The following is a 20,031-nucleotide window of genomic DNA, read 5'->3' as shown; positions in this document are numbered from 1 at the left end:
CTTCGGGTACCTGAAAGGCCAACTGATTTACTGTGCCAAGAGCTTTTGCTGACAAGAGCCCACCCACTTGTGCCAGCTGCTCCCCTGGCCAAATTGAGCAGAAGCATGTCATTGACACCTTGTGGCATGCTCTACTCAGGCTGGGCCACAGTCTGGAGCCACTCAGGGCCGGTGGTCCACCCACAAAGAACAGGCTTCAAAGGGAATCATCCCTTTGGAGATGGACTGAGGGTGAAGGACCAGTTCCTGGCCTGTATTTTTAGGTATAGACCGATTCCTCTTTTGAGGAGGGACAGACTGAGAAGGGACTGCAGACTGGTTCAAGTAAGGGCTGGCCAGCCCACGGGCCTTACAGAGGAGAACCACAGAACTCAAGAGGATGAATGTCTTCATGCAGCCTTCACCAACCTGGTGCCCCCTAGCAGTTTTGAACTATAACTCTCATTGGCCTGAGGAGAGGTTTCTTGTGCTTTTACCCCCTTTTTAGTAGGAGGGAAAGTTCCACCCGAGTTGTTAGCTTCTGGTTTTTCTGCAATTTAGCTCAAGCATCCAGAGCTAGCCCTGCTCCTATGCCGGGGTTGGGGAACTTTTATTTCAGCCTTAGGGCCACATTCTCTTCTGGGCAACCTTCCAAGGGCCCCAGTGTGACAAAACTGGTCGTGCTCCCCTAAATCTGCCTCTGCTAGCAGGCTAGGGTTCAAATACCCATTTGGCTGTGAAGCTCACTGGATGTGACTTGGGGCCAGTCACGGCCTCTCTGCCTAACCTACTTCACAGGGTTGGTGTGGGGATTAACTGAGGAGAGGGAGAACAATGTGTGCCACCTCAAACTCCATGGTGAAAAGGTGGGAAATAAGTGCAGTAAATAAAGAAATAAATGGTCTCTCCACATCTGCCTGTTGTTACCACCTAAGGAACTGAGGCAAAAGAGTAAAAGTTGGCAACCTTTTCAGTGTCTCTGGGCTTCTTTTGCTTTGCACAGAAAAGGAAAGGCGGGGGTGGAGTTTGGGAGAAGGGAGGAATCTCTTTTCCCCTCCCGGTTGGGTATATAAGAGATTGTTGACCTGTTTTATTTCATATATTGTAACTCTGATGTTAATCTCGGCCTAAGCCACCCTGAGAACTTGGTTATTTGGCATAAAGATGCCTGAAATAAAAATAAGAAATTTGTGCTTCCTTGGGTCAAGGGGGTGGTGAGAAGCTCCCAGGGAGCAGGACACAGGCATGGTCAAGATCTGAGGGAATTCATGTTCCCAGGCTTTTGGCCATTAGTGGCTACTGGGAAATTCTCTCTGCCCCCTCCCTTCCACCCCACCCTCATGGTCTGTCAGATACCATTACTGATGCTATCTGAGGTTTCCATCTCAGGAGACTGCCAGCCCACAACTTTAACGTTTCAGCTCCAAAACCTTGAAAATAAAGAGAATGAGGACTGCTGATTTTGATTCTGGAAATATTGACCTCCCTGAGCAGAACCAGTGTGGGGGAAAGAAGTGGCCTAGTCCAAATTGGCAGCCTTGGTTTTCAGACCCCAGAGAAACCCACTGGAATGTGATTTTACTGGTCAGACGGCTAACATACTAGCAAGGAGGCAACCATCACAATTCCTAGCATCTGCCATTGGGCTAATTGCATTTTGAAAGGCATACGCTTGGGCAAAGTAGGAAACAAGAACAAAACCATCCGATTATGGGTGATTTGAGGGTTTTGGTTTTTGACATTTATATCCTTTCTTCCTAGCAGTGCCAGGTGGCCTGTGTAATTCTCCCCCTCCCCATTTTATCCTCACAAACACCTTAGGCTAAGAGATTAATACTGGCCCATGGCTCACCCAGCAAGATTTGGGGCTGAGCTGGGAACTGAACTTTGGTCTCTAAAGTCCTGGCTCCACACTTTAACCCCTAACCCACGCTGGTTCAGCACTCCAGACTGATCCAGTCCTGATCCTGATAGGAATTGCCCATTGACCTCTGCATGTACTTGATTGGCTATAGTTCAGCATGGTGTTGGGGGTGCTTCCCCTTTTCCCTTGACAGATCTGATTTCTGAATCTGCCAGGTTTCTGTGATTCACATTTATGATAATTTTAAACCTGCAAGAATCTGGCCTACATAAATCCCACTCCTAATGTGACTTTTTGCACCATTTCCACTTTTGTGTGAGAGAAATCCAGTGGTGATTTGAGAGCAAAACCCTACTGATTTTCTCCTCCTCCATATCTCAGGGTTGCCATATGTCCAGGAAAACCTGGACATGCCCTCTTTTTTGGACCCAAAGTGCCCATCTGGACAGATTTTTACATTTTAAAGGAAATGGCCGGGGTTTTTCAGGCTTGGGTGACTCAGGCTCGGGCTGGCAGCAGCTTGGGCTGTCCTCTTTTTTGCTCTTCAAGATATGGCAACCCTACCATATCTTATCCTCACAACAACCCTGTGAGGTAAGTCAAGCTCAGAGGCAGTGACTGTTCCCAGGTCACCCAGCAAGCTGCATAGCTGAATTGGGACCAGGTCCTAGTCCAATACTCTAACCACTATACCATGCTGGCTCTCCAGGTTGTTCCTAAAGCTATCTTCATGACTTTCAAGAAAACTGAGGGAGTAAGGTAAAGGAGGGGTGGTGAAGTTAGAGAAATGTATGGGCACACTTTATATAAATATATATTTTCCTTCATGTTGTAATTTATATCCTTGCTTTAGTGCCCTTACCGTAAATGCTAGCATCTTTTCCGTCTGTAATGAGATTTGTGGCATGCAGAGTACTGGGAAAACTATTTCTTTCTTTCTTTTTAATTTAATAAAGGTTTTTGGTTTTGTGTAATGTACATTCTGCTGTTCAGAAATCAATAGGAGGGAGCAAAAAATAAATATACACATGGAAATGAACCCAGCGCTTCAAATGTGGGCATCTTAAGTTCATGATGGTTTTAAGACCGGGGGTGGGGGGTGGGGTAGGGATATGTGGAAGGTATTTGAGACTGGATGCATTTGAAATGCAAATTGCTCAACCAAGTCATTTTTGTTAATGTTCTCCCTGCAAGGTCAGGATTGATAGCATTGATATTTTAATTTCTTGTACAATGGGGATGGTAGAACATCTGGACTAATTTCATTCATTTTAATAACTTGTATGGCGCTTAATATAACAAAATCTCTTTAAGTGGTTCACAACCATAAAACCACAAGCAGAAAGTCATTGGAAAAACTGAAATTAAGCCTTCAGCCTGTAACAGTGCTTAGAAGAAAACACGCAAGTGACCCATGCTCAAACCTTAAACAGTGGTTAATCTTAACCGCTGTCTGCTGTAACAAGCCGATGTTTGAAGTTGGACTCCAAACTTCCATAATAACCTCCAACCATTGGCCATGCTGGCTGCTGGGAGCTGGAGTCCAGCAACATTTGGAGAACCAGAGGTTTCCCACCCCTGGAGGCAACTGGAGAGCTCTTCCTGCTCCAAGGAAATGAGTGAGATGCAAATCATAGGAATGCCAGAAGCACTGTAATAACAGACATCTCTAGGCCCATTGGCTCCAGAATTGTCTGATTGGCAGCTTGTGGGTGGGGATTTTCCCAGCAGGACCACCCGAGCTCCTTTAATGTAGGGATATGGAACTTTCTCAGCCCAAAGGCCACATGCCAAAATAGGGTTGGGGAAATGGACGTGATTCTTACCTTTCCATTCCAGCCACATACAGGTCAGAGGCTTCTGCACCCACATACGTCTTTCCATCCTCCAGTGGCACCCTTTCAGGGCCGATGTGATGCAGCCAGTCCCAAAGGCCTCACCGCTACTTTTTGTTTTGACTTACAATTTCAGCATAGTCTTCAAGGGCAGTCCCACATTGGATACGTTGCAGTAGACAAAGCATGTTTCCAAGCATGGATACTATGGGAGGCTATCTTCATCTGGGATAGTCCATAGTTGGCACACCAACCTAAGCTGCTGAAAGGTGCTTTGTGCCAACAAGGCTACCGGAGTCTGTAGAAAGAGTCTTAATAGCATGCACAAGGGCAAGTCTGGATGAAACACCATCCAGAACATGCTGCACAGCTGTTTCCTAAATCGGACAAAGCAGCTGCCCACAGCATCTCCATCTTATCATGGCTGAGTTTCACCTTATTGGCTGAGCATTGGTTCATAATTTCCAACAGCATTCCCCAAATTTGATGAAAAAGGGAACTAAGAGATGGGTGTCTTCAGTATACATGGGTGGGGTATAGAGCATTCAGTATACAGCATTCAGCGGAGGAGGACAACACTGATCTATGTGATACAGCCTAGCATAAATGTCATGAAGCAGAGCAATAATTCGCAAAGTACCACCACCTGGAATTTGCCAGTGAGGGATGAATAGAAATGCCAAAACAAAATGTCCCCGATCCCACATCCAGTGGCCACCCCAAGAGGATTCCTTGATGGTCGTTGTCTCCCCCCCCCCCCCCCCGACCGGCTTCCATAGCCTCCCATTTTAGATGATGGCACAGGTTAGTTAAGAAAAGACAATGCATGTGGTGTGTTTGGCTGGAATTGCAGCAGGTGTGTTTTTTAAGTGCAGCCCCCCACCTTTCGTTTTCTGAGTGTACCTGGAGAAAGTGCATCCTTTTTTGTAATTTTCCTCTTTCATGACACTAGAACTAGTGGAAGTCCAATGAAGCTGAATGGTGGAAGATGAAGTACAGATAAAAGAAAGAACTTCACTCAGCACATAGTTAAACTTTGGAACTCCTGCAGGAGGTGGTGATGGCCACCAACTTGAGTGGCTATTATTAATAGATTGTTATTAATAGATTATTAATTAATTAATTAATATTAATGGTTCTATTAATAGAGGACTGGGTTCATTCATTGAGGAGGCGCTTCTGAATATTAGTTGCTGGAAGCCCCGCAAGCGGAGAGTGCGCTTGTGTCTGGGTCCATGTTTCCCACGGAGGCATCTCAGGGGCCCCTGTGGGAACAGGATGCTAGATGGGCCCTTGGCCTGATCCAGCAGGGCACTCCTGATGTTGCGACGGGTTTTTCTGTGCGCTGGAATCCAAACATTCCGGCCAGGGTCCGTCTCTCCTGAGGGGGCCCACGAGTCCGCCTCTCCCACCAAAATGTCAAGATCCCTTTCGGGGAGCCCGTCCTGCCAAAGCCAGAGGGCGGCCAAATTTCCACCCGGCTCCTGCACACGCGCGCGCCTTCCCTCCCTCCTCCTCCTCCTCCTCTCGGCCACAAAGGAAGCGAGAGAGCCCCGGCTGGCTTCGGGCAGCTGCTCCAGCCCCCCCCCCCCGTCCTGCCCGCGTGCGCTCCTCGCCTCTCGCTCTGCGGCGCTGCAGCTGTCGCTGCCCTTTAGCCAGCCCGGGCCGGGCCATCCTCCCGGGGCAGGGTCTGGGCCAAGGAAGGCGAGAGAGGCGAGGCTGGCCTTGGGAGGGAGGGCGAGAGCCGAGCGCGCCTGAGCCTTGCCCGAGCTGCTCCCGCAATAGCCTCGCGGACCCGATCCAGGGCCGTCGAGGCGCAGACGTGGAAAGAAAGGCCGCCGCCGCCGCCGCCCGCGCCTCTCCGCCCCGCGCCGTGAGTCCCGCTGCGCTTCAGTCTTTCCACTGGAGAGCTAAAATTAGCCGCTCCTCCGCAGGGCCGGGAGGGAGGGAGGGAGGGAGGGAGGGATCCGGCGGCCTTGGCTGGAACCGCGAACCGCAGAGGTAGCCTCCCGCCCGCCCCCCTTGCCCGGCGAGGGGGAGCGTTGGGGGGAAGTTCAGCCGGGACCCCCAAGCTCCCCTCTTGGCGCGGCTCTTGGGCGCGCACTCAAACCATTGTGCGCGTTTTCCTGTCCGGGGGCTTCAGATCCCCTCTTTCCGACGGATTTCTTTCTTTATTTTTGGATCTTTTTTATTTTGGGCAATTCCCAAAATAGAGCCTGCCGAGGCGTGTGCTGCTTGTGGGGGAGGGCGCGTTTTCCTGCTGGCTGCGTGGCGGTTTGGAGACGGCTCTTTAAGGTGGTGCGGGGCCGGAGAGAACTCGAGGCCGAGTTTCTTTCCGCAACTTTTTTGTTTTGTTTCTGCCTGGGGAGGTTTTTCTGTTGCTTCTAGGCCGAGCTGGTGGGGGGTCGCGCACCCATCGTGGGCTTTTCAGGGCGAAGGTTGATCTGGGTTTTGCTGGAGGGGCTCTGTGTGACTGCCGGGTTTCTGACTCGCAGGCTGCTCACTTCCAAACGACCTGTTTGTTCAGCGTTTCCCCTTATTTGTTTGCCCAGAGTTTACAGGGAGGGTATAAGAAGCAGGCTGCATATTGCATATTCATTCTGGTTTGTTTGTGGGGAGGTTATATAGTGTCAAGCAAACTTCAACCCAACACTTTCCAGTGCATTTTGCCCGTATGCAATTGAATCCTACTGGTAATGCAGCAGTGGTATGAAATTGCCTCCAGTTGTTGAGCACCCATCCTAAATTGTACTGCTGAAATGAAGACATTGGGGTAACCAGGAGTGGGTTTTGATATAGAAGAACTGTAAGCTCATCTCAGTTCTTGTACACAAAACAAATCGCAGGGCTCAATATTCTATTACCATTACCATTATTATATTTGTAAGAGCACATCAAATTTCTTAAAGCACTGTACATCCTTTAAAAACGTGAGACAGCCCCTGTCCTCAGGCTCACAATCCAGTGGACATGATACAAAAGGAAAAAGGAATGCGGAGGGAAGAGGAAATCTTAAGTGTATGTTGTATTGTTGGGTTTGTGGACCAGGGTGGTGGATCTCACATTTATAATAGATCCCCCCAAAACTGAAGTTTGCCTATCCTCATGTAGAGCTCTAAAATACTTTAATCAGAACTTTTATGTTATTGTTTTCAACAAAGAACCGAACACTGAGATTAGAGCCATGCTGGGTAATGGCAACCCCAGTGGGACTCCAGCACCCTTCAACACATGTACGTATGTTTCTTGCCACTTGGACCTGCTCTGCTTGAAGTTTTTCAGGTTGGAAGCAGAGAAGCAGTGACTAAGGCAGAGCCCAGAACTGGGAGGCTAGTGTCTAGTTCACTGGGCAGTCCTGACTTTTCTTCATTGGTCATCCTTTTCTTCTCAAAACCTTCTGTAGCTTTTCCACTGAATCCATCTAGATTTGTCCATGCCCTTTTATTTAACTGAGATGCCTGGAGCTGAACATGGAACGCTAAATGCCTTTGGAAAAGAGAGTGTATTTTTTGGTTATGCCTGATGCTTTGCAATGGAATTGAATTGAAGAAAAAATCAGCAGCATAGAGTGACTGATGTGAGCATATTCTAACTAATAGACTTAAACCATTGCTCAGTAGAAGAGCACCTGCAAAGGTCCCAGATTCAGTCGCTGGCAGCATCTGAAGGGATGGAATAGCTGATGATGCATCAGAAAGACCCTTTCTCAGCTGGAGACCTTGGAGACACGCTGCCAGTCAGAGGAGAGCAGCCTTCCCCAACCCTGGGGCCTTCCAGATGTTTGTAACTTCAGCTACCATCTCATCGGGTCCAGTCAACACTGGGTGGGGCTGATGGCATTTGTAGTCCCAAACATCTGGATTGGAGGAGGCTGGAGCTGATAACATTAGGTTAGGTGGGTCAAAAGGCTGATTCAGTATAAGGACCAAACTAGACAATTTTGGAAGAAGAAGAAAAGTTGGTTGGGGGTTCTGAGTTCCTTGTATTTCTAGTTTACAGTCTCCTATTCTGCCCTTAATGGGACAACTTACAGGTATAACTATAATTCTCTCCTGATGGGACAAATACTGACCAACAATGTGTGTGTGTATTTTAGATGATTGAGAGGGAGAACTGTGCAGGGAGAAAGGGTTATTCCCTCCTGCTCTCATACCTCTCCTGCACAGTGTTGAGTCCCTGATCCAATTCCTTCCCACCTGCATTTTGTTTGTTTTTAAAGGAAAGATCTGGAGATTTGGTCCTGAATCTTCCGTGTCTCACACTTTGTTTAATCATTCATTTGCTGAAGCAGAGGCAACCAACTGCTCTGTGGCATTTGAAGATGAACAGATTTATTGGGGTGTAAGCTGTCATGGGGCCGGAGCCTGCTTTTTCAGATGAGTTCTATGATAACATTTTTTTACAGGAAAAAGTACCTCTGTTTTCTGGTCCCTGGTATTATGCAAGGGGTCAGCAAACTTTTTCAGCAGTCCACTGTCCCTCAGACAGTGTGGGGGGCTGGACTATATTTTTTTGGGGGGGGGGGAAATGGATGACTTCCTGTGCCCCACAAATAATCCAGAGATGCATTTTAAATAAATATTTATTTATTTTAAATAAATAAAAGCACACATTCTACTCATGTAAAAACACCAGGCAGGCCCCACAAATAACCCAGAGATGCATTTTAAATATAAGGACACATTCTACTCATGTAAAAAAAACACTGATTCCTGGACCGTCTGCGGGCTGGATTTAGAAGGTGATTGGGCCAGATCCAGTCCCCGGGCCTTAGTTTGCCTACCCATCTGTTATACCTATATAAGTTCAATATATGTACAGTGGAGGGCGGAGGCAGCTTGTCTCGAGTGCATGTAGCACCTGCATATCTCACACAGCCTGCCATTTTTCACACACTGGCAAAGTTCACCTGTGTAACTGTTAAAAGTAACTGTTGATAACAGATTGTAGGACGAGAGTCTGTTTTCCAAACGTATCTTTAGCCAAATGTCTTCCTCCTCTTCTTCTTGTTGCTTTTGGAAACAGTGCTACTGCAAAGTAAATTGATACAAAATCATATAGCAGTCGGAGCCTTCAGGAATATGAGAGGATGGGAAAATTCCTTGGGGTGAAAATAAGGATGCCCAATTTTTTTCTGTGAAACGTTGGAAGTTATTTGTTCATTTTGCATGCAGCCTTTCTTCCACCGTGGAACCCAAAACAGTGCATGTTAATTAATTGATTTATTTCATACATGGTTCCCAGACTGTCTCCCATCTAGGCTCTGATCAGACTGGGGCCTGCTTAACTTTAGCAAAGCGGGAGCCTCATGCGCCTTCAGACCATAACCTGGGCTCTTCATGTCCCTGTCGAGGGGCATGTAAGGAAGTAACAATCTGAAAGCCCATGGTAGAGCATCTGCTTTGCACGAAGAAGGTTGCGGGTTCAATCCCTGACATCTCCAGATAACCCTGGAAATGTCCCCTGCCTGGAAACACTGGACAGTTGCTGTCAATCAGCGTGAGCAGCATTGAGCCAAATGGATTAGTGGCCCGGCTAAGACTTTTCCCCATTTCCTCATGTACCAATAAATACTGTTGTCTAATCTGCCAGTCTTCAGCTGGTGGGAATAGGAGTCCCAAACATCTGGTGTCACGTGGGTGAAGCCAGATTTAGGTTGTTGATAATTTCTGAATGGATTTCTCCGGCCCCACACCTCACATACACCCTTAGACACACACCCTCTCCTTCATTGCAACATTTGTGGCCACAGGCCTGAGATAATATGGGTGCTGTGTGTAAATTGGGTGATGACCCCCCCACACACACATTGCAGTGTGACACCTGCCAGTGCCTCTTCTTTGCTTGATGTGAAGTTTCACAAGCCTTGCATGTTGTAAGTATTTTAGCAAGGGTTCCTTTGTGGTTCTCTCCTTGTCGTCGCCCCCCCCCCCCAAAAAAAACCCACATTGGCCTGTGTTTCATTTGTGTGGGTGGGATGGGGGGGTTTGGAGAGGGGAAACAGATGTAGAGGGAGGGCGGAGGACAGAGAACAAATATAAGAACATAGTAAGAGTCCTGTTGTATCAGGCCCATGGCCCATCTAGTCCGGCATCCTGTTCTCAAAGTGGCCAACCAGATGCCTGTAGGAAACCCGCAAGCAGGACTCGAGCACAAGAGCCCTCTTCCTTCCTGTGGTTTACAGCAACTGTTATTCAGAAGCATTAGGGCCTCTGACCGCGGAGGCAGAGCATAGCTGTTGGGGCCAGTAGCCATTGATAGCCTTTAGCTTTCATGAGTTTCTCCAATCCTCTTTTAAATCCAGGCAAGTTGATGACCATCACTGCCTCCTATGGGAGAGAATTCCACAGTCTACCTACGTGCTGCGTGAATAAGTAGATGACTTGATACTGTATAAGGCCAGATCATGATGTTCTGAGGCTGTGTCGGGTCCCAGAAGGGTCGGGTTAAATACTGTACCCTTCATGATTTCATAAAGGAAAAGAGAGCCATGCTTGTAACACCCCCGGTTCTTGTACAGTGGATCACTGCCTGAGCTGCATTTATTTATGTCTTTTATTACACTATAGAGGCACCCCTTGAAAGTGTCCAAACCAGGGGTGGCAGAGAAGTTTGTATGGCCCACATTTTTAAGCCAACCGACCTAATTTGTATTTCCTGGACTGAGAAAAAGGACCGTAATGTGATCCACTATTCAATTTTGTGCATTTTGTATTGCAGTTCTTGTAGCAAAAGTCATAAAGTCTGTATTTTATATTAAATATCTTTAGAAATGCATGAATTGAGGTAAAAAGCATGCTTAGATGTGCATTTTGTGATGAAACACATTTAAGTATACATTTAAAGCCTTGTGGGGAGTTTTTAAAAAATAAATAAATAAAAAGCTTTCAGATTCATGCTGCCACGGAACAGAATGGACTTATAAAATAAAGACCAGCAAAAACTGATAGAAAATGGTCTGCTCCATCAATCCTTACAGTAACAAGCAGCTTACAGTAATTTAAGGGTGAGGAACCTAAGTGTCCCCCAAATGTTGCCCTCCAGGCCTCTCTATTTGGGCCCTTTGGATTCTCCTCAGACCATATCCCTCCATGCCTTTTGTTTTCCTGAATTGAAGGGGGGGGGGGGAGCGTAGGGAGCTGACTCTTGCATGGCAGGCTTCTGTCACATCTGTTGCCACACCCACTTTTGCCTTTGGCCCCACCCACCACTGACATGCGGACCTCCAAAGCTTCGACAAGAGGGAATGAGGCCCTTGGGTTGAAAAAGGTTCCTCACCATTATCGTAATTTTTGGTAAGAAGTGTTAAAACAGTACATTTAAACAATTCCTAACACCAGTTGAATTAGAAGAAGAAGCACATCCACCCCAAACTGATCAGTCAAGTGGGATCTGAAGCAATGTTGGAGGCTCCTCTCCATCTTTGTCTGTTGCCTTCATTGAATTAGCAACAGCCCAGTCTCTGCAGATAGGAAACAGTTTTCTGGGTTAAAGCTATGTAAGAAGAAACACAGTGCTCTTGAGATATGTTATCAACAGTTCAAAATATTCTCCCACCAGTTGCAGGGTGTGAAACAACAGGCTGTTTGGAACATATGCTGTAGGAGAGTGGGTGCAGGGCAGGGACTCTCAAGCATCCAGGATTGTATTCGTCATTTCCCCACCATGTGCTTGGTGCCAACCCCAGAACTTTGAGCAAGATGCCCACAGTGAAACCCATCTTACCCTGCAAGGGGAGTGGGCAGGGGAGCATGCTGTAACTCAAGAATCTCCCCCTGCTTTATTCTTATATACCACTTTTCATTTATAAATCTCAAGGAAGTTAACAAGAGCCAGTGTGGTGTAGTGGTTAGAGCATCAAGCTAGGACCAGGGAGACCACAGGGTTCAAATCCCCTACTTGGCCGCGAAGCTTGCTGGTTGACCATGGGCCAGCCCCTGCCTCTCTGCCTAACTTACACTGCATTGTTGTTGCGGGGATTAAATGAGGAGGCGAAGATGCAGCACCTTGAGCTCCTAGGAGAAAAAGGTTGGTTATTAAATAAATAAATGAGAAAGAAAAGCATTAAAATGAAAACATCCAGATAGCCACAACACACAATTCTAGCAATTACAGCAGCCAGAACTATGGAAGAACTCATTAGCGATAACCAGGAAGAGAGAAAGGTCTTTAACCTTTGCGAAAGTCTTCCCTATCGTTAGTGAGAGCCTAATCTTGTCAGGGAGCTCACTCCACAAAATGGAATTCCTTCCATTCCTGCTGCTTCTGATACTCTGTGCAAGGTGAGAGTGATGGGACTCTGGGTCTTTTTGCCCTCTGGGGTCAGCCCTGCTTGGACAGAAATGCCAGAGGTGATTGGCTGTGCCTGCAGTATACATCAGCATGGTGCCCTTCAGGTCTTCCGAAGGAGGAAGTTGGAAGAGTGGCACTCTCTCCCACTTCCTCTTTCAGCTCTATTGCTTTTCAAAGCTCAGGTTAATTGCACTGGATCTGACTTTTGCCCAGACCCCTTGGAAAAGCAAAGTGTGTGTGTGCACTCACTCCCCATCTGATTTCCTGCTTGGCAGGGGGTTGGACTCAATGGCCCTTGTGGTCTCTTCCAACTCTATGATTCTATGATTCTATGATTATCTTTATGGATTATGAACGAATTACAGGCTGATGAGATGGATTTGAAGGCCCATAGCTTAGTGGCAGAGGAAAGGGGGCTAGGAAAGGCCTCTACCTGAGGCCCTCCGAGCTACTGCCAGTCAGAACAGACGACACTGGCCTAGAGGGACAGAATCTGAGGCAGCTTCATATTTTTTTTTAGCTTTGCTTTAGATCCCTGTGTTCTAATACAAGAGAATGACTGAGGCGGGCTTGCTTTATGCACACAGCTTTCCCTTTTTTAAAAAATGTGCAAAATCTGTTCCTTACAAGTGCTGCCACAGCTGATCAGCAGCTGTCCTAGATTATGTGCATGTGTGTGTGTTTTGTTTCCAGTGAGTGACAGATTCCAGGGTATTTACAAAGGGCTTGCTTTTTCAACCCCTTCTGGTGGGGAGACATCACAGAGGCCCCAAGCGTAATGCGGGAGGTAGCCTGGTTGGTTGGGGAATAATATACTTGAATCCTGTTTGCTTCCTGCTTACCTGTTTTCCACAGGCATCTTGTTGGCCATCGTGAGAATAGGACTGGATAGGCCATTGATCTGACCCAGCAGACTCTTCTTGTGTTCTTATGTGCTCCTAGTTTTTTGTTTATTGGTTTGCTGATGAAAAACCTGGGGCTTCCATGAGGGAGAAGACACCAGTCTATGTTTGGGACCTCTGAGATGATTGGAAGGGGGTTCCTCTTTGGAGTGTGATGCTGAGGGGTCACACTCTGCCTTTCTGCCACGTTTTGGTGGGATCCAGCTGGGGTGGAGTGAGAGAATGGTAACAGATGGGAAGAGTTTTGGATATTGATGAATGATGTTTCCTGATTACCCAAGCCTGGTCGCCTTACAAATGTTTTGGATCACACACTTCCTTCAGCCCAACCAACATACAGTAGCTATTTCCAGCTCTCAACTCCCATCGAATTCAAGCAGCACTGCCATTTTGGACCACAAACTCACGTCATCTTGGCTGTTTTGAATGTCAGCTCCCATCATCTTTAGCCAGGATGATCCTTAGCTGCTTGTTGGGGCTGATGGGAGTTGTAGTCCAAAACAGCTGGAGGGCACTAAGCTGGGGAAGGCTGTCTTTCTGGTGGTAAATATGTAGCAATTTTAAAATGATGTGGTTTTTGCTATTTCTAAAGATTGACCTTGAAATCCATTGGTTTTATATACTGGCTCTTTTACAATGAACTTGAATGTCAGTATAATAGAGCGAATAGTAATAGTGTTTGTGATTGTAATGTTGTGAAATGAATTTGAGAATAGACAGGTCCTTATGGTGTGCATTGATATGTATGTATTTTTGCAGTTACGAATTGCTGTAGAATTCACTTACTGGTTTGTTGCTCTAACGACACATTCAGCAGAATCATAGGCAGATCCACACCATCCATTTAGAGCATCCAACTTCCCCCCCAAATCCTGGGAACTCTCATTCCACCTATAATTGCCAGTAGCCTTAACAAACTACAATTCCCAGGATTCTTATAGGGGAAGTCATGTGCTGTAAATGAGCATTGGGTGTGCTTTAAATATACACTATGGACCTCCCCTTTAAGTGTCAAGTCTAAAATATAATGCTATCCGTTTGCAGGTGCATCTCTGACCGCTCACCCTTATTTAAAACTCCCTGCATGTGGGAGAGAAGGGGTTCCATCTTGCCCCCTTCCTGAATTGCTAGTTTTCTATCTGCTAGAAGATTACTTTTTTATGACGTACACAATCATGTGTTTTCTTCCCCTCATGCTGCCCACCATCTCGAACACAGTGTGAAGTGGCACAGCTCAGGAAAAGGTTTGCCACTAGATCAGGCAGAATGTATTAACTGGCCCTTGGAGGGTCTAAGTCTTGGGGACTGATCTTGGGGCGACACCTCTAGGGGAAAGATGCATAACCTAGTTGCCCTTGGTGATGTTTCTTCTTTTGTAAAGAGGCCTTAAGCCTCTCCTCCTCGGCTTATCTCTCTGATCTGCAGTGCATAATTATTACAGTGTTTCCTCAAAACATGTTTGCTGGGCCAATCCTGAGGACAAGTGAAAGGGTGTGTGTGGAGAGCGGCACAGACAGGGATGGGGAACGTCACTCCCAGGGGCTGAATGCCCTCCAAGACCCTTTGCCTGGCCCTTGGGACTCTCCCCAGGCCACTCCTCCATACCAGTTCAGCTCTGCATCCTGCTTGAGTGTTTTTGGCTGGATTAGAATGCGTACTTGAAGTCTGGTAATTTGTCTTGCTTGCCTGGGAGAGAGATGTTTGTGTGTATAGAGACGGGCTGTTTTTGTATGGAGATAAAATTAACATGGATTGCTCCGCCTACTTCCTCTGACCCTGCAGACCCCTGGCAAGTGAGCGCTGGAGGTTTGCCTGGAAGTGAATACAGCTTTGACTAAAGTATGGTGAGGGAAGACTGGCTCTGGGTCTGGGAGGAAAACAGCCCCTGCTCTGGAACACAAGAAGAACCTGCCTCCTGTGGGAAACCTGCAAGCAGGTCCTGAGGACTAGAGCCAGGGCCGTCTTAAGCATATCCAGCGTCGTGGTGCAAAGCTCCCTCTGGCGCCTGCCCCCCTGTTTCCCAGAGTTGTCAACCTCTTTTTAAGGAGGGTGGCGTTGCCAGCGGGGCTGGAGGAGGCAGGCAGCGGCTAGATGGCGACTCCTCTGGTGGGGAAGAGGCTGAGGCTGGACGCGGTGCCTCCCGGCTCAGCTGGACGCTTTATGCCGCGGTGGCCACGGCAGACGGAGTCTCTGGGCGCGGCGCAGCATGGCGCAAGGGTGGCGAGCTGATGCCAGGAGGCACCGCGTCCAGTCTCCGCCTCTTCCCTGGTGCCCTCCAGAACTTGGCGCCCCGTGCCACTAGCCTCTATGGGTAAAATGCCCCTGACAAGAGCATCTCACCCCCTTGTAGTTTTCAGCAACTGGTATTCTGAAGCATTGCTGCCTCTGACTTTGGACGCAGAGCATAGCCTCCATGGCTCATAGCCTTGTCCTCCATGAATTTTTCTAATCCTCTTTTAAAGCCATGCAAGTGGTGGCCATCTGTGCCTCCCATGAGAGTGAGGTTGACAGTCTAACTACGTGCTGCATGCAGAAGGACTTTCTTGTTCCTGTCCTGAATATTCCATCATTCAACTTCACCGCACGTCACTGAGTTCTAGTGTTAGGAAAGAGAGAGAAAACCTTTTCTGTATCCACTTTCTCAGTGCCAGGCATAATTTTATTTATTTCTGTCCTGCCACTTCTTACTCGACTTTTCTCTAAACTAAATGGTTCCAAGCGCTGCAATCTTTCCTCATACGGAAGGTGCCCTGTCCTTGCTACCAGGCATTACAGCATTTCCATGGAGACCCAGAAGAAGAAGCGGAGTCGGCTAAGACCTTGCCTCTTTGGCCCCGAGGAGACCTGATCCAAAAGGGGGAAAACATCCCGCAGCTGCTTGAAACATCATATTGTGTTTTTAGAGCAATCTGACCCTGTGCACCCAAACACCCTGGCTGAAAATACTTCCCGGCCTTGACCAGGTCATTTCCTGGACACAAGCCAGCCTGGCCTTGCTTGTCTGGCTCCATCTAACCGTCCCTTGTGGCCAGGGCTGCCTGGTCCATGGATCCAAGACTGGGAAGCAGGGGAGTACTGGAGGAAAAGGGTAGTGACTGGCATATCAGAGTTCGTAGCCCAACACACTAACCCCATGCCACACTGGCTCAGTCTTCCAGGATGAACCTAGGCCTGATCCTGATGGAAATTGTCCATTATCCTCTCCATGCACTTCACTGGCTTCAGCTCAGGTTGGGGAGGGGGCTCCCCCTCTCCCCCAGCCCCTTCCAGATCTGATTTCTGCATCTGCCAGGTTCACAGAATTTGCTTTCATGCTAACCGAACACCTGTAAAAATCCCGTTCCTGCCAATGCAACTTTTTGCACTATTTTTGCAAAATCCGGTGGCGGTTTGAGAGCAAAATCCTGCTGAGGATGATAAGGTAACCTGGAGGAGAGGTTTTCATTTTTCTCTTTAGTAATTCTTTTAATGAGGACACCTCTCATCCTCCATGCTGAACCTCCTCATTATCAGGGATCTGAATTTCCACTGTGAGGCTAGTGACAGGGAGAAAATCTTCCAGCACCACCTTCTTGCAGAGAGAGATGGCAGTTGGTTATTTCATGCCCTGCAGGGTGCTGAAAGGCGTGTGGGCGGAGGCTGCAAGCTTAATGGCCCCTCACTTCCCTCCATTTAGAGAGGAAGTTCTATTTAGTGCAGGCTGATTGAGGGACGCAAATCACCTGGCTTGCGGCTGGTACCTTTGGACTGATGGTGGAATGCTCCTTGGAGATGAAATAGAGAAATTCACCGGCAGTTGCCCAGTCTTATTTTCTTACATTAGGGTAGGCAATGTGACACCCTCCAGACATTGTTGGACTACCAGTTGCATCATCTCTGACCATTGCCTGTGCTGCCAGGGGTTAATGGGGCATCCAGTGAAGCTGAATTTCTTTCTTTCTTTCTTACAATCTAGTCGTATATAAATTGCATGAAATTAAATAAATAAGTATTGGACTATGTTTCAAATACACCAAGAGTGGCAGTAGGAAGACCACGGGGTTATGGTATATCATACAGGAAATCCCTGGAAACTTTGGATTCTGTTCGAGTCAGCTGCTGCTTATCCACCCTTTTTTGTTTTTCTTCAGGCAGAAATGAAATATTTCCCCCTATCCCTTAATGTAAGCTTCTATTGAGCTTTTCGGTTTTCATACCTCTTTCATCAAGAGCAACAAAATCAGAAGAAGGGAAGGGAAAATGGAGAGCGGAGGAAAAGGCTTCAGCTCACAGAATAAAAGAAGCAAGAATACCCATGTGGTTTGAAGTGGATTGGCCCCTATCCAATGGAGTTGCACAAACGTGTCCATGCAGACCAGGCTCCTTCAACTCCATATATTTTGGACTACAGCTCCCATCAGCCCCAGCTAGCACAGCCACGGTGGGAGTTGTAGCCCCAAACATGTGGAGTCCACTGGTGGATGACAATAGAAACTTCCCTTTGTTAAGTAAGGACTTGTTCTGCTACCTCCCCAATATCTGGTTTTTCTTTTTCTGAGGGAGAGCCCCCAAAGTGCAGGAATATGATTCAGTAACCTGTGGACATTAGGGAGTCTTGTTTAAATCTTGATTTTCTGTTGTACAAGGCGCACAAAGAGAAGAGGGCCTAAAAGTCTCAGCTGTGCTGATGGTGTGGCTCTGCTTCCCTTCTTTAATTCCTTTCCCACTTGATGGGAAGGAGGGACCTGGGGCAGCTGGTTTCTCAGCAGACTTGATGCAGGCCCCTTCTCTCCCTCTGCACAGGTCAGTCTGTAGTTATGAACTTATTTTGGAGCTGGGAAGTTCATGGATAAGGAGAGCACTAACGGTTGGTAGACAGGATAGCTAAAGAGAACTTCCATATCCATATTCAGCAGCTGGATGCCTCTGAACAGTAGTTTCTGGGGGCCAGGGACAAGCAACAATGGGTGCTATTGCCTTTTAGGGGGTTTCCAGAGATAGCAAAAATGTTTGAAGCAAAATGCTGGACTCAGTGTGGTTTTGGTCTAATCTAGCAGCAGCTCGGCTCCTTTAACTGTGTTCCCCCCCACACACATATTGAGTGGTGTTGCGTTGATTTGTCCCTTTTTATGTTTAAGCTGGAAAGAGGGATTGCATGGGCCAGCCATGTGATAATGCGTCTTGAGCTGTTTCTTACTCTCTTTTTTTCTACTTGCCTGGGCCTAGGCCATCACTTTGAAGATGTTTGATGATGGCCCCTGCTTCCTTGGGAAATTGCTTGTCATAATTGCTTCCAGGTCCTCCTTTGCCATGAGACTATAAAGCCCTCCCCCCTCGCTTTTCCCCCTTAACCTTCTCTGTTCTCTCTATCCCACTCTACATTTTCCTGGGCTAATGCAGGGTGAGAAAACCGTCTCTGGCAAGCAGTCAGTAACCACCTTGCCAGCTGGCAGTTCCCCCTTCCATGGGGAGTGGAAGGGCAGGAATGCAGGAGGAAAGGTTGCAGCATTTGGGACTTCTTAGTTTGGAGAAAAGGCGAGTAAGAGGCAAGTTTATGAAATGATGTATAGCATGGAGAAAGCAAATAGAACTTGTTGGAATGGAATTGAGGGCAGATAAATGAAAGAAAGCGCTTCTTCACTCAGCGGCATAGTTAACTATGGAACTCACTGCCACAGGAGGCAGTGATTGGGCCTCTTGCATTTCATCAGAGAGGGCATTCTGCAACATCATCTCTGCCACCATCGTTGTACAGTGGTACCTCGGGTTACATGCGCTTCAGGTTACATACGCTTCAGGTTACAGACTCCACTAACCCAGAAATAGTGCTTCAGGTTAAGAACTTTGCTTCAGAATGAGAACAGAAATCGTGCTCCGGTGGCGCGGCAGCAACAGGAGGCCCCATTAGCTAAAGTGGTGCTTTAGGTTAAGAACAGTTTCAGGTTAAGAACGGACCTCCGGAACGAATTAAGTACTTAACCCGAGGTACCACTGTATTTGTATGCCGCCTTTCCATAGTTGAAACCATGTTCAAGGCGGCTCACAACATGAGAAGATGTACATAATTGCAAAGATTTCAAAAATGGTCATAAACGATAAATAAAACGCATTAAAAAGTACACTACGAAACTGAACAATTTCCACGTCAGTCATAAGAAGATCTAAAGATACAAAAATTAATATCAGTAACAGCAGCACCCCCCCCCCAAGAAAATTCTACTAAACATTACCCCAGCCCAAGACTGGTGCCAGCAGTGGAAAAACCTTCCTCTGTGTTACCATCATGGCCAAATTGTCTTGGTTCCGCTTGCTGATCTGAATTCCTTTACCTGGGCAGTAGAAGCAAAGATGGATGATGATGTTGATTTTATTTTATTTTCATGTTATTAGTATTATTAATTTAGTTTGCCCGAATGTATGTTGGAACAGGTGCCTGTTCTCTGTTCTGCAAAAACTTGGAAGTTCCATGCATAGACAGGCGCTTGGCTGCTCTTGGCTTGTTGCTATGGCACCTGATTTCCCCCCTAATATGCTTTAGTAAAATGTGCCATGATTAAACTCCCCTTCCTCCCCGCAATAAGGGATAAGTAAATGATTAGTGATCACCTTCTTCCATTTGAAAATAATGGGATGCAAAGATCAGGGGACTTGCTGGTCTGTGTTTTGAGATTGCACAGGTAAACTCTGCTAGCAGTTTGAGAAACCTGCAGTCATTTCTGAACAGAGAAGAAGAACCTGAGAGTTATTAGGAAACCCCCTTCTCCCCTCATAGAGCTATACAGTGGTACCTCGGGTTAAGAACTTAATTCATTCTGGAGGTCCGTTCTTAACCTGAAACTGTTCTTAACCTGAGGTACCACTTTAGCTAATGGGGCCTCCCACTGCTGCCACGCTGCCACCGCATGATTTCTGTTCTCATCCAGAAGCAAAGTTCTTAACCCAAGGTACTATTTCTGGGCTAGTGGAGCCTGTCACCTGAAGCGTCTGTAACCCAAGGTACCACTGTAAATTCCAGAGGGGATTAACAGTCATTCCCTCTTCCCAGGGAACCCTGGGAATTGTAGTTCTGTGAGGGAAATAGGGGGGGTCTCCTCATAACTCTTAGCACCCCTCACAAATTACAGCGCCCAGGATTTGGGGAGGGGGGAAGCCATGACTGTGATATTAAACTGTTTTAAAT

The 20,031-nt window shown here is 47.2% G+C and overlaps 1 protein-coding gene across 6 annotated transcripts in view; it reads left to right on the top strand.

Annotated features, from left to right (window-relative positions):
• Positions 1–20,031, top strand: part of MEF2D (myocyte enhancer factor 2D) — a 137,136-nt gene that overhangs the window by 45,485 nt on the left and 71,620 nt on the right. The window contains exon 1 of one of the 6 annotated variants that reach the window (XM_081841946.1): positions 5,347–5,551. The exons of the other annotated variants lie outside the window; for them this stretch is intronic. The gene's annotated coding sequence lies outside the window, so the exon portion shown is untranslated. Of the gene's footprint in view, positions 1–5,346; positions 5,552–20,031 lie in introns of those variants that run through there. 6 annotated transcript variants of the gene reach the window in all.

This window comes from Podarcis erhardii (assembly GCF_964252035.2).
Source record: "Podarcis erhardii genome assembly, chromosome: 15".
Lineage (NCBI taxonomy): Eukaryota > Metazoa > Chordata > Lepidosauria > Squamata > Lacertidae > Podarcis > Podarcis erhardii.
This window is presented reverse-complemented; position numbering and strand designations above follow the sequence as displayed.